The sequence below is a fragment of the Erinaceus europaeus genome, chromosome 1 (assembly GCF_950295315.1).
Source record: "Erinaceus europaeus chromosome 1, mEriEur2.1, whole genome shotgun sequence".
In the NCBI taxonomy this organism is placed as follows: Eukaryota; Metazoa; Chordata; class Mammalia; order Eulipotyphla; family Erinaceidae; genus Erinaceus; species Erinaceus europaeus.
This window is the reverse complement of record NC_080162.1, coordinates 194,430,437-194,446,150: the sequence shown is the minus strand read 5'-3', so window position 1 is coordinate 194,446,150 and position 15,714 is coordinate 194,430,437. Positions and strand designations below refer to the sequence as shown.

Genomic DNA, 15,714 nt, shown 5'->3' with positions numbered 1-15,714 from the left:
TAGGATGCTGGCCAGGCTTCCCTGGACTGAAGACCCCACCAATGCGCCCTGAAGCTCTGCTTCCCCAGAGACCCACCCTACTACAGAAAGAGAGAGGCAGACTGGGAGTATGGACCAACCAGTCAACGCCCGTGTTCAGCGGGGAAGCAATTACAGAAGCCAGACCTTCCACCTTCTGCAACCCACAAAGACCCGGGGTCCATGCTCCCAGAGGGATAGAGAATGGGAAAGCTATCAGGGGAGGGGATGGGATATGGAGATTGGGTGGTGGGAATTGTGTGTTGTACCCCTCCTACCCTATGGTTTTGTTAATTTATCCTTTCTTAAATAAAAAAATAAATTAAAAAAATAAATAAATAAAAGTTCAGGGAGTCGGGCGGTAGTGCAGCGGGTTAAGCATAGGTGGCACAAAGGCAAGGACCCGCATAAGGATCCTGGTACGAGCCCCCAGCTCCCCACCTGTAAGGGAGTCGCTTCACAGGCGGTGAAGCAGGTCTGCAGGTGTCTCTCTTTCTCTCTCCCTCTCTGTCTTCCCCTCCTCTCTCCCTTTCTCTCTGTCCTGTCCAACAAAGACAACAACAATAAGAACTACAACAATAAAAAAGGGCAACAAAAGGAAATAAATATTAAAAAGGAAATAAATATTAAAAAATAATTAAATAAATAAAAGTTCAGCGGGCCGGGCGGTAGAGCACATAGTATGAAGCTCAACGACCTGCTCAAGGATCTGGGTTTGAACCCCGGGCTCCCAACTAAAGATCATTTCTGAAGCGGTGATGCAGGTCTGCAGGTGTCTATCTCTCTTTCTCCCTCTCTTCCACTCGTCTATCAATTTCTCCTTGTCCTAACCAACAGCAGCAGCAGCAGCAGCAACAACAACAATAATACAGCAACAACAACAACAATAATAACAGCAACAACAAAAAATGGAAGAAAAAGGACTGCCAGAAGCAGTGGATTCATAGCGCAGGTACTGAGCCCCAGCGATAACCTTGGAGGCAATAAATAAATATTTAGTGTACAGTCCACCGAAAAACTAATACTGGTTTGTGGAAAAGTCATGACATATTGTACATAGAAAAGCTACTGCAGAGCCAGGCAGTGGTGCATCTGTCTAGGCGCACACATTATAGTGCAAAGACCCAAGTTCAGGCCCTTCGTCCCCACGTGCAGGGGGAAAGTTTCACCAGTGGTAAAGCAGGGCTTCAAGTGTCTCTCTGTCTCTCTCCCTCCCCTCTCAATTTCTCTCTGCCTCTATTCAATAATAAATAATTTTATTTTATAAATAAAATTTAATTGAAAAAAGAAAAACAGAAAAGCAAACTACAAATTACCAGTATATGTATTACTAGTAACCTCTTACTTTTAGCCAAGCATAAAGTACAAACATAAGACATGTATGTGATTTATGATAATGTTATGAAGTCACAAATCACTTTTTCCTAGGCCACTATTATTTATAGACAGATATAAAATAATTTTATGAGCAAGAGAGCCAGGCTTCAATGAATAAAAATTATGGTAAGATTTTTAAAAACCTTTTTAGTTATTAATCAGTACAGATATAAAAGCTACACTCATGCTCACAAAAATAATTAGTAGCATGTAATCAAGATTCGTTGCTGATGCAGATTTAGCTAACCAATTTAGGTAGTTTTCCTATTTTGAATATAAAAGTTCAAATGTCAAAGTTGATCTGAAATAGCAGGATAGTAGAAGAGAAAAAAATAAAGGAGATGAAATTTCCTAAATCCTTCCAACAGTTCACACTCCAAAATTACCAGTTAATACATTTTATTAATTCAGTCCAATCTGTTGCCTCCTAGAACTTAGCAAATGTTTTCCCTGGTATTATAATTACAATCAAAATGTTTGCTTTAAAATTAAAACATTTGGTATGTTGACATGAATTTCTCAGAACAGTTAAGCCTTCCTAGCATTTGAAACAAAACTATAATAAATTCAGATTATTTTAGAGAATGCCCACAACTCTCATTGGTAACCAACTAGCACAATGAGAGAAAAATATTTTTTTGCTTGTAACATCAGAGGCATGATGACAAATATTAAAGAAAATATAAATTATCCTTTCATTAAAAATAATGATATTGATATTTTCCAGCAGATTCCAGCTGGATTCTTGATGTTTTTCTAAGTATACTATCATATCATCTATAAATATTGACAGTTTAAAGTCTCTGCCAGTTTGTATCCTTTTAATTCTTTTCTCATGCCTAATTGCTATGGCAAGAATTTTCAACACTATGTTGAATAGTAATGGTGATAGTAGGCTGCCCTGTCAAGTACCTGACCTAAATGGAAATGCTTCCAGTTCTCACCACTGGCTATAGGTTTTCTGCATATGGACTCCATCTATCCCCATTTGGTGTAGTGTTTTGATCATGAAGGGATGTTGGATTTGGTCAACAGCTTTATTGAGATAATCATGCATGTGGTTTTTGGTTTTTCTCTTATCAATGTGGTGGATCACACTTCTTGAGTTATGCATATTGAACCAGTCTTGCATCTTGGAGATAAATCCTACTTAATCGTGATTTACAATCTTTTTAATATACTGCTGTATCCTTTGGGATAGAAAACACCACCCCAGAAAGAGACTCCTTACAGAAATTTTTACGTGCCATGCATCAAACAAAAGGCTAATAACCAAAATATATTAAAAGCTCACCAAGGTCAGCAGCAAAACCACAAATGAGCTCATCCAAAAAAATGGGGAGAGGACATGGACAGAATATTCATCAAAGAGATCCAAAAGGCCAACAAACATATGAAAAAATGCTCCAAGTCATTGATTGCCAGAGTAATACAAACAAAGACAACAATGAAATTCCACTTCACTCCTCTGAGGATGTCATAGATTAGAAAGAATAGTAGCAGAAATAGCGGGAGAAGCGTCAAGGGCAAGGAAACCCTCCTGCACACTGCTGGTGGGAATGGAAATTAGTCTAGCCTATGGAGAGCAGTCTGAAGAACTCTCAGAAGACTAGAAATGGAAATGCCCTGATCCAGCAATTCATTTTCTGGGGAATCAAACACACCCATCCCAAAAGATGTGTGTGTACCTATGTTCATAGCAGCCCAATTTGTCAAATAGTCAAAACCTGGAAGCAATCCGGGTGTCCAACAACAGATGAGTGGCTGAGAAAGTTGTGGTATATATTCGACAGAATACTACTCAGCTATTCTTCACCTCATCTTTGATGGAGCTTGAAGGAATCATGTTAAGTGAGATCAGCCAGAAAGAGAAGGATGAATATGGCCTGGTGTCACTCATGGACAGAAGTTGAGGAACAAGATCAGAAAGACGAACCACAAAGTAGAACTTAGATAGGATTTGGTGTATTTCATCAAAGTAAAGGATTCTGTGGGTAAGGGTGGGAGCTTTCAGGTTCTGGGACTGATGGTGGAGAAAGACCTAGGCCAAGGGTGAGAGTGTTTTGCAGAAAACTGATGCATTTTACACATTTACCATCAACTCAATTTACTATGAACCATTAATCCCCATACATATATATATGAACCTCAAAACTTGATGAAAATAAAGCTCTTTGAAACATTTGACTATAATTTCAGGAAGAGATAAGAAATATAAAAAATTATTATCAACAAAAGGAAGTCCCTACATACAAGTCAAAGGAAAGGATGGGAACTAAGAGGTAGGTGAAGGTAACAAGCTTCCTGAAAACTGGGGGGTAAAGGAATAGAATAGACATTTTTGTCAATGCTCTTGTGAAATTACCATAGACTCTGAAAAGGAAAAAAGTAAAGTGGAGTTATGAGGCTGATTACCCAGCACCTATTAAGATATAAAGTATAAAATAAGCATGCTGACATTAGATTGTGCTGAAATAAGAATGGTAGCACAGAGAACACACTGGAAAAAGAGATTCATGTGTTTCCACAACAGGACCATCCTGCTTTTGTGTGAGAAAGATGGGCACAGCAAATCACTGGGGTCATAAGTACCTTCGATACAATAGTGTGGTGATGTAGAGATGTAGAGAAAGATGTATGGGGAGCTATCAAGTCACACTCACACTCACAATGTGACTCCGGGGATTTCTAGAGAAAATTAGATTTATTAACGTGAATAACTTTCTATCATGTCATGAAAGAAGAAGAAATAGGCAGGCCATTTCATATGATCAACATAAAAACACAATAGTAGAAACAAGAGGTTCTGAATTTAACTTCAAATTCAGATTAAACATTTAAAATAATGTGAAAATATTTTTCTTTGGAACTCTTCAAATTCAGAACAACATAGATAGCTATCTATAATGCTAGTGTGCACACATGTATCTTTTTTTTTTTAAACATATGCCATGACTCAACAGGATGAAGAATCTGATTTGAAGAGAGAGAATAAATACAGAATAAAAGAGTGGAACATCCTTAGGAAATAATGAAAGGAATGGATGTGTATATTCAACTTTTGCAGATACTAGCTGAAGAGGGTATAGACTAAAACTAAACCAGCTTGACTGGCAGCAAGGGAGAAGTGATATTAAGGAGAAAGTGATAAAAAAGGAAAATCATGTCTGTAGTGATACACTACAGAATAATAAAGTAATTAGAGAGAAAAGCTGTGGGGGTACTCAGCCCGTACACGTGAGGTGCTCAAGGCTACCTGAAAAGTATTTAAAGTTCATAGAGAAAAAATGAGTTAGACACTATAGAAAAAAAAAATCCCAATTAGATAATGTCAGATCCACTGGATGCATCATAACAGATTACTTTTAAAAATTTTAGTTCAGTGCAATAGAAACACATTTTTCTATTTAAACATTCTACTCACATAGAGAATCTTCTAACACATTTATCAGTCTGAACATTTAACTGGATTCAAATTACTGAACACTGTTACTTTGGTAACTTGTTCTAAGTTAGTATCACTTATTTCATATAGATGTATAAAGAAATTCACAGTTGAAACACTGTGGGAATAGTTATGTAACAATATACCAGTAATCAGAAACACACACATATATGCACTTAAGAGTTCAAATATCCACAAATATGAAAAATTTCTAGTTTTTACAGATCATGACTATAATAGTGACATTCAGAACCCTGTGAAAGACACTGAAATAATTCAAGAAATTCTATTCAAACCAGGCATTTCAATTATAAAACCGAACACTGCTGCTTTCTTATCTCATTCGAGTGTGCCTTTTTTATTTTCCTATCTAAATTCCGACCTATCTAAATTCTCTAAACTAGTAAGAGAATATGAACTCAGAATTATGATAGCAAGTTTAGTGTAACTGGTATTTACATAGTCTTTGCCACAGCTGCAATCTCTGAAATAGTCTCCAAGCAGATATGAATCTACTAAGTATCTGCAAGAATTAAGGTCACTCTTTATCTGCTTCAATTTATTCTCCTGTCATGCGGCATAAAGGCCTTCCAAGGTGTGTGTGTGTGTGTGTGTGTGTGTGTGTGTGTGTGTGTGTGTGTGTGTGTGTGTGAGTTTAGACTGAGCATTTAGGTTAGTTCAGTCCTTTCAGATGTGACTGTAATATTCACACATCAAAAAAGTAGAAAGAAACAATCAACAGTATTCTAATTCTTTCTGGAAAAAAAAAAAAGCTCTCAGAGACACGCAGATATCTAATGATTGGCTGAAACAGCTGCAACAATTCATTATAAGTACTCGTTTTGATAAAGTCTGGAATACTGATATCGTGATGTTTTGTTGGGTAATGTGAGCATTTAAGAATGCAAAAAATTGCAATTTTGAGATTTAATAGCACGTGTTTGTAGATGGAAATGAGGACGTGTTGAGGTAGGGGCTAATGGAACAAAAACAAAATAGTAAAACTATTAAAAACTACTCTTCTTTTGCATAACTTCAGTTTGCACTCTAAGTTATATTCAAGAAGAAGTAAATAATAGGCCAGTCATATAAAATATAGTAAATTTTATACAGATAGTTTCACAAATATATCACACATGTACATATATACATACACATATACACACTCTAATCAAAAGAGAACAGAAAAGTAAGTGATATTCAAAGTTAAGTTACTATGTCTTATAAATAAGTAAGTGATGGGAACTTCTCTTTTATCAACAAAAATCTCTCCATTGTCCAGGAACTTCTTGAAAATAGTTTGACTTATAATATTTGAATAATTTATTTTAAAAGTCACAAAATAAAGCATAACACCGGTATTTTAAAATATCTTCCAAGCATGAAATATATGTATCACCAGGTAAATAAGATTTTAATAATTTCCTGTGTTTTAAAAGAAAAAAAGCAATAAACAGATAAATATAAACCCCCTACTATTGAGAATGATGAATCATTAACAGCAAGATGTTTAAGAATAAGTGTACTTCAAGCACAAGTCAACTAATTTCTGAATATTCTAAGTCTATTAGAAATAGTATCCAAAATAAATAAAAAGACCTATACAAATGCCATATAACACTAATCAAGAAAATTCAGCTTCATCACACTTAAGCCCATGGCTTAACTTGATGCTTCTGTGGTAAATATATTTTGATTATATTAGTCCTTGGTTGCATCGTCATTGAAAAATAAATGACTTTTTTTGTTTAATTTAGTGTGTGTGTGATTAACAGTAGGTTAAAAGGCTGGAAAGTACAGGCTGTATTATAGCCGTAATATATAGGGTAACCATACAACCAGTGACTCCGGTTTGTCTTAAACAAATACAAGTCAGACTAACCTTGAAAATATTTTACATGTTTATGCTTTTTAATGGGCACATTCTTGGTTTCCTTGTACTAAAAATATTCTATTATTTCAATATTTTTATGAGTAACAATTTGCATGGTTACCACTTTCATGGTCTCCTCCATTTGGTTATTATTATATAAGTTAAAATTCATGGAAATCCTTTTTTTTTCCTATCTAATTAAAGAAGATATTGTGCTATCATGACTCGTGAGCTAGAAAATTATTGAAGAGCCTGCTCTGCTGTATTCTCAGTGCTCTCAGAAGTTTGCCCTATTCTTAAAGATCTACTAGTGAAGGAGTTTTAATGATTGACATAAGGGGAAAAGGTGGCAAACGCTAGAAGAAGAAGAAGGGGAAAAGGTGCTTACAGTCTTCATGGAAGCCTAGAATTAATGATGATTACAAGAAAGTACAACACAAGACTTTTTTTTTTTTTTCCTAACAGTGAAAAGCAGAAGTGATAGGAGGGAAAAAAAAAAAAAGAAGAAGAAGAAGAAAAAGAAGAAGAAGAAGGAGAACGAACAAAATGCTCTGGTTTTCCGATGTTAAATGATTGAAACAGTTTCTATTTAAATGCAAATTTGACTTTTTAAAAGATGGGACTACCAGTAACTGCACCCTAAATGGTAAAATGAAAATCAATTTGAAATATGGGTTGAATAAAGTCTATGTGGACTTTCTGGGAATAATTTTTTATTATGAAAACTCTGATGTATTTTTCTTTGCTCAATTCATCTTGGACTTTGGACAGCTATGCAAGGGGTGAAATGCAAACATTCTTTAATTTGTTTAAGCACAAACATGGTGATGAGCTTCCTTGTTCATGCAAGTCAGACTTCACAAAGTAATGACAGACAGCCTAATGTAGGTAAAATACAAGACCTGAAAATAAGAGCTGAGCGACAGCATATAATGACCAGTAGCCTCTATGTGTTTTTTTATGATGTTGGGAAAACCAGTTTTAAGAAATGGAAATCACTACATTATACTGATTCAAGAACAGAATCTTCAGACATAAGTCAGCAGAGTTGACACTTTCAAATACATAAAATGTGACATCTGCTCTTACAAATGCACTATGCAGGCTGTAAATCACCAAAGAGAAAACAACAGTTCAATGTCATTTCAGCCACTGTAAGCCATGGTTTACAACTGAGAGATAAAAATAGTCATACTGCCTCTGTGACATCTAAACCACTTTCCAACTGCAGTAGCCCATGTTCTAATTTATCTTTGTGGTTGAATAACACACAATCAATTGTAAGCAACTACTGTAGTTTGATTCCAGTCAACTGCAGTTTTCTATAGCTTAATCTTTTTTTCCCCACTGAGGGAATTTTAGTTATATTTGTAGCACACTATCTCAGTTCTTGGAGTTCCTTAAGTATGTCTACCTTTAATCAATCACTCTAAGTATCGACATATGAAAGTAGTCTATATATAAAATTTAAATTTTAAAGAAAATGGAGTCATTAATGCTTGTACACATTATCATAAAGACCTATATTCCATTGGAAAAAATAAGTCTGTTAGATTTGAAATAAGACTAGAAGGTATATGGTCTTTGTGTAAGTTTCCTGCTCTACCACTTATTAACTGTGAAAATGTGAGCAAATTACTTTAGCCTCTATGGTAATCACACAACTTGTCAAAATATGGGATAACATTCCTCTTGTTCAGGGGAAGTTTAAAGATTAATTGAGAGAATGTAAATACCTAGCAAAGTGTTCGACATATTCTCTAGACAGCATAGTGAACAAGGACTATTACTAATAGTCAATTGTCTTCTGTTTGCTATCAGTGTTGGTATAATAAAAGATAACACTTTATTTTTCTGGTGGCTATTGCATGGAGCAACATTCATTCACTTATTTCAGCACTGAATACCTCTAAGATAGTACCTTATCACTACAGTATGTTTGATTTTATTAGGATTGGCAAAAGTGCAAAGGATGCCAATACATAAAAGTTTTCTAAAATCCATTTTGAACTATCTTAACATGAAAATATCATTAACATAAGTGGTTTCAAGAAGTCTACTATAAAATGATTATGGCAAAGCAGGATATTATTTATTTCAGCATATTGAATAAAGCAAAGAGGATAGTAAAATTCTCTAGAAATGAACTATAATTGCCAGTGACTGTGTGCCTATATATGTTATTAGGGATTATACCACATTCCTGCGCTTGGCAGTTAATGAACCCTAACAACTTGGAAAACAAAAGAAATTATCATAATAAAACATAAGTATTATTGTTTCCAGATAATTCGCTTCCTAAATAGCCAATAATCGCAGGTTTTTACCTTTTTTTTTTTTCTTAATGAGTCTGAAACAATAAGGAATGACCTGCTAATCAAGAAAAACAGACCTGCTTGTTGGCAGCCTTCTGGAGTTGAAACACAGTGGCCTTGATTTTTGTGCACAGCAGGGCACTGAGGCTCAAAGCACAATCTCCTAGAGGCCACCAAAACCTTGGCTGATGTTAAGAGAGAACTGCTGTCTTGAGTGGATATAAAGCTATTAGTTGAGCAGTTCTGATGCGTTTTCTTTCTCAAATCTTATTAAGAAAACAGCACACTCTGGTATTCGGACGTGTGACACCATTACAGGGAAACCCTCCTTGCCTCAGTTTGCACATTTGCTGTCGTATGATCTTGCTTATAGAAGCATTTTACATGGATTCCAGATCTTCTAATGTTCAAATTGGCAGGGATAGGCATTTCACTTCCATTTGCCAGAAAACAAATGTTCTCTGAAAATTCATGTTTTAGATCCATTGTGCCTGTGGGCTTTTTGTTCAGTACAAAAAAATGATTTACTTTTAACATTTAAGCCTCTGGTCTTTGTACATATGTGGGAACCTACATTGAGATTCTTGTGAAAAGAACAAAAGACACAGTTTCAGGAAAGCTGAGATTCTAACACACTAGTTCCTATCATTGGCTTTTAAACTAATCTTATGCATTGATGAATTCACGTGCTTCTTTTGAAAAAGTAACTGCTGTGTAATTATGATGACTATTTCATAGTAAGAGGAGTATAGAGAGGGGAAAAATTGGATTTATATATATGCTCATATCTTTTTGATCCTTAGATCAAAGCCTTGTAAAACTCTCCTCAGTGTCAAGGGCTGCTAGATTAATAGCTTATTAAGGACTAGTCACATTTCTTTCACATTTCTTAACTAAACAGAAGTTCCTTGGTAGCCATAGGGTTTAGGGTCTAAGGCTGTATGGTTTAAGGAAGCCTTGATCCCATGTCCCTTATATAAAAAGAGTTGCATCTGCATGAAGCCTACATAAATCCCCCCCCCCATATACTCCAAATAATCTCCAGGTTACTTGCAATACTTAGTATAATGTCAATACTATGTAAATAGTTCTCGCACTTCATTGATTGAGGAATATAAACAAAGAGCATCTGTACATGTTGGGCAGAGACACAATCCTCAGTTTTAACTTTAGAGTATACATTTCTGATTTTGAGTTGGTTTAATTAGCAAACACAGAAACTGTATATACACGGGATTTACCTTTGGGCATTCGGTACACCACCGTGCTTTTATTCGGAGACTATAAATAGCTAACTGTACCAAGCCAATTAAATATAGAATAAGTGGACTATCGTGCCCAGGTGCTCCAGACCAATCGTTGTAATAATGACACCAATGATAATACTCATTTAAATAATAAGAAACTCCCTTCTTTTTAATAGGTGGGTAAACATCTCAACTGGCAGAGTTGATGAGTCCTATGCTTGAGGCTCCTGGGCTTGATCCCTGAGGTACATGTATCAGTGTAGTATTTTGTCTTCTCTCTCTCTCTCTCTCAACTCGATCTCTGTCCTTGATGCCATATGAAACAAAAATAAACAAATCATTTAAAGTAAAATAAAAATAAGTATTAACTTTACCACTTAATGCTCAAATTCCATTCTCTTCATGAAGTCTTATTCCTAACTTTTAAAATACAGACTGTTTTTTTCTCTTAACTTCAGTTAGAAGTAACACTGAAGGAGTCAGGCGTTAGCCCGCGGGTTAAGCGCAGGTTGACACAAAGCACAAGGACTGGCGTAAGGGTCCCGGTTCAAGCCTTGGCTCCCCACCTGCAGGCAGTGAAGTAGTGCCGGGCTAGCTTCTCAGGCGGGAGAGAGAGACGACCAGAGACTCATGGCTGAGCTGTACGCAGTATCTCTTTATTCATGTGGAACGCAGCGCAATCGAAGCCATCTCTAATCACAATCCTGTCCTTATATATACTCGCCAAGTAGGGTGGAAGGTGCTTAGTTAACAGCAAAATAGAATACAGTGTTAAGCAGGGGGGATTAAACCAATGAAACAGAAGGGGTCTTAGAAGCAGACCAACAAATCAGGTCTCAGGTGTCTGTCTTTTTCTCCCCCTCTCTGTCTCTTCTTCCTTTCTCCATTTCTCTCCATTTCTTCTCCATTTCTCTCCATTTCTCTCCATTTCTCTCCATTTCTCATGCAACAACAATGATGTCAATAACAACAATAATAACTACAACAATTACAATCAGAAAAATAACTACAACAATAAAACAACAAGGGCAACAAAGGGGGATAAATAAATAAATATTTAAAAAAGGAGAGGTAACACTGAGTGCAGGCAGTATCTGGTACAAAATCGAATCTTGTTGGGATTAGGCAGCAGAATCCTGGGCTACAAAAGGTTAGAAAAACAGAAAATTCCTCAACACCCCACCCAGTGCTCAACAATTTTGTGCTTTCAGGGCCTTTCACTCTCCCAGTGACCACAAAACAAAACCAGGACTTAAATGCTGTCAACTCTCGGTCATCACAACAACTTGACCAGAAAGTCTGGAGCTGTCATAATTTTTTTTTCACAATTACTCAGTCTTTTCATAATTCTGTTATTGGACATAGTTCAATGAAGTTTGTCTTTCTTGAAAAATTAATTTAACATGCTGGGAATGCTGAAATTGGTAGAAAAATCATGTTATGATGCTTATAAATAGCAGTGTATGAACTTATCAATAGAAGGCAATATATATAGCTTTTATGAACTGTATTATGAATGCTAACTAGACAACTGAAATAGAACAACAGTACATTTAAAAAGCATATATTAAGAATGTATGCTCAGAGAAAATTATGGAGGGATCTGGGGCTTCCAGGTGGGGAGAAAAATCAATGAAAAAAATAAAGTGATATTTAATGACTGTACACTGTTTATTTTTTACTTTTCTTTATTTTGGATATAGATAGAAATTGTGAAGAGGGGGACAGAGAAGGGAAGAGAAAGACATCTGTAGCACTGTATCAGTACTTGTGAAGTTTACCCCCTGCAGGTGAGGACTAGGAGCTTGAACGTGGGTCTTTGCACACTGCAACATGTGCAATCAACTCCATGATTGGGTAAAACCAGTGTTGACTTAGAGGATAATTAATTTGGGAAGTTTGTCTAAGTGGGAAAGTTCTCTGTAATGATGCTGACAACTAAATGAAGAACATTTTTTTTCTTAAAAACACACCAGGGAGTCGGGCGTAGCTCAGTGGGTTAAGCGCAGGTGGCGCAAAGCACAAAGATCGGCATAAGGATCCTGGTTCGAGCCCCTGGCTCCCCACCTGCAGGGGAGTTGCTTCACAGGTGGTGAAGCAGGTCTGCAGGTGTCTCTCTTTCTCTCCCCCTCTCTGTCTTCCCCTCCTCTCTCCATTTCTCTCTGTCCTATCCAATAACAATGACAGCAATAACAACAACAACAATAAACAACAAGGGCAACAAAAGGGAAAATAAATAAATAAATAAATGTAAAAAAAAATTAAAAAAAAAACACACCAGTAACTTTGAAATTGAGCAAGATTTTTCTCTCCTTCATTTCCAATGATTTTAATTTATATTTAGAGAACATGGAGATAGAAGAAGCATGCTACATTTTTTTTCTCATGTTTTTTTTTTTCCTCCAGGGTTATTGCTGAGCTCATGCCTGCACCATGAATCCACCACTCTTGGAAACCATTTTTTCCCCCTTTTGTTGCCCTTGTTGTTGTAGCCTCGTTGTGGTTATTATTATTGCCATTGTTGATGTTGTTCGTTGTTGGATAGGTCAGAGAGAAATGGAGAGAGGAGGGGAAGACAGAGAGGGGGAGAGAAAGATAGACACCTGCAGACCTGCTTCACCGCCTGTGAAGCGACTCCCCTGCAGGTGGGGAGTCAGGGGACTCGAACCAGGATCCTTACGCTGGTCCTTGTGCTTTGTGCCACATGCGCTTAACCCACTGCACCACCGCCCAACCCCCTTTTCTCATGTTTATAGGTTGAAATGTGTTTTTAGCCTTATTAGGGTGTTTTGTTTCCATTTTGGTAAAATGGAAATAGCTTTAGTTGGAGCAATTTCTGTTCTCCCTAGGCCAATTGGTAAAGGCTGTTACAGCATCAGTGCATTTGTTTGAATGAGAAGATAGCACTATATTCAGATTCTCAAGTTATCTTAATTACCTACACATTGAGGCTAATTTTGGTTGGATAAAACACTGTGAAGAAATTATCCAAGTTTAAACTGCCTGTGTGATAAAAAAAACTTTGACAAAGGAATAAATTTTTAAAAATGGGAGTTCCAGTGTATATACCCATTTTAAAAAAAATTTTATTGCCACAAGTATCATTTGCACTCAGTACTGGCACTACATTTTTTCCATTTATTTTATTTCTGTTTTATTTTACAGGACAGAGAGAAATTGAAAGGGGAAGGGAGACAGAGTGGGAGAGAGACAGATAGACTATTGAACAGCTTCATCACTCATGAACCCCTCACACACACACAAACACACATACCCACACACACAGATGAGGAGTGGAGGCTCGAACCCAGTGCCTAAATCATGGTAGTGCCCATCTTTTAATAAAGGAAAAAAAATCTGTGCATACTTAAACCAAGCCTTGTTAAAGTGACGGGGGAAATACTGGTTTGTTCTTTATGCCAGGCCTGTCCTAAAACTTCAAAGGAAAGGCAGCAGTCTACATTGCCACTTCTTCACCTAGTGGTGGCTCACATTCCCCTACTAAAGGTCATTCAAGTTCCTAGAAACCACATGAGATGTAGTGACAAGAACCAGTCTCAGGTCCTTCAAAGTTGGATGGAAATGTTTCTCAATTGCATTAAAATTTCTGGTGATGACTGCTGTAAGATATTTTCCGCTGGAAAATTCACTGGCAAATCACCCTGCCATTAAATGACCTCATATATTACTACCAGCGAGTCAATTTCTCAACAGAATCTGACACATTGCAAATGTTCAGTTGCCTTACTTAGAGCTAAAGTTAAAGAAAGTATGAAGGGTCAAGTGGGATCAGGGAAGATTCCAGTGCTTAATATATACAGGACTTAAAAACTACCTTCGGGAGCTGGGCGGTAACGCAGCGGGTTAAGTGCACGGGGCGCAAAGCGCAGGGACCTGCATAAGGCTCCTGGTTCAAGTCCCCGGCTCCCCACCTGCAGAGGAGTCGCTTCACAGGCGGTGAAGCAGGTCTGCAGGTGTCTGTCTTTCTCTTCCCCTCTCTGTCTTCTCCTCCTCTCTCAATTTCTCTCTGTCCTATCCAACAATAATAACTACAATAATAAAAAACAAGGACAACAAAAAGGGAATAATAAATAAATATATATTTTTAAAAACTACTTCAAGGCTTATGTCTAAGACACAAATAAGTACAAAATTTATGAGTATTGGCTTTAAAATCTTGGGTTGGGTTGGCTACCTGAAATCTGGAAGCCTGAGCTTTCTCAAGAATAAGAAGAGGATCAAGTAAAGTAACATAGTGATGCAAATAATCGAAAGGAGTTTACTGCAAATGTGTACTGATGCATTACAGATACATGTCTGGAAAGCTCTCTGATACTGAGAAAGCTGATCATAAATATTAACAGCTATTAGGACCCTGGTAACAGTTTATTTTAGAATGACTATCATGAAGAACTTAAAAATCGGAAAAGATTGGGAGTCGGGCTGTAGTTCAGCGGGTTAAGTGCAGGTGGCACAAAGCATAAGGACCGGCATAAGGATCCCGGTTCGAGACCCCGGCTCCCCACCTGCAGGGCAGTCGCTTCACAGGCGGTGAAGCAGGTCCGCAGGTGTCTGTCTTTCTCTCCCCCTCTCTGTCTTCCCCTCCTCTCTCCATTTCTCTCTGTCCTATCCAACAACGACGACATCAATAACTACAACAATGAAACAAGGGCAACAAAAGGGAATAAATAAATATAAAATAAAATAAAATAATTTTAAAAAATCGGAAAAGATTACCAGAAGCCTTTAGCTGTTGTTATCAGGTGGGGAGCTGTTGACAATACAACACTAATAAGTCGTACATAATGTTTAGAATGAATTGATCCACCGAAATTGAAATGTAAACTCTGTAAAGGGATTATGTATAGTTATCTTTTTGCTCTCCATTATCACGCTTAGTTTCTACCATATTGCAATGGGGTTTGATAGAATTGTGAACCCAGTTGTACTGCCTGATAGTTATATGAGATTACGAAAGTCATTAACCTTTCTGAATACCCAGTACAGTCTTCTTCAATAAAACAGGAATAACAATATCTACCACACAGGGTTAATGTGGATGTCAACTACAATGATGTATTTGACAATGTTTTATAATGATCTGGGTGATACTATCCCATTTAATGTGCTAAGGAAACACAATGCATAGTCTTTATTTCATAGCTGCTATTAAAAAACAAATAGGAGGGGGCTGAGAGTAGTACACTGTGTTCCAGCCTCTGGTTCCAGCCCCAAGTTCCCCACATGTAGGGGGGTCAATTTGGAAGCGGTGAAGCAGGTCTGCAGGTGTCTATATTTCTCTCCTCCGCTCTACCTTCCCCTCCCCTGTCAATTTCTCTCTGTCCTATTCAATAACAACAATAACAGCACAACAGCAATGGGAAAAGATGCCCTCCAGGAGCAGTTGATTCATAATGTAGGTACTGAGCCCCAGCGATA

General features: G+C 37.1%; 1 protein-coding gene across 2 annotated transcripts in view; it reads right to left on the bottom strand.

Annotated features, from left to right (window-relative positions):
• TOX (thymocyte selection associated high mobility group box) overlaps nt 1-15,714 on the bottom strand; it is a 380,779-nt gene that overhangs the window by 231,300 nt on the left and 133,765 nt on the right. The window lies entirely within an intron of this gene.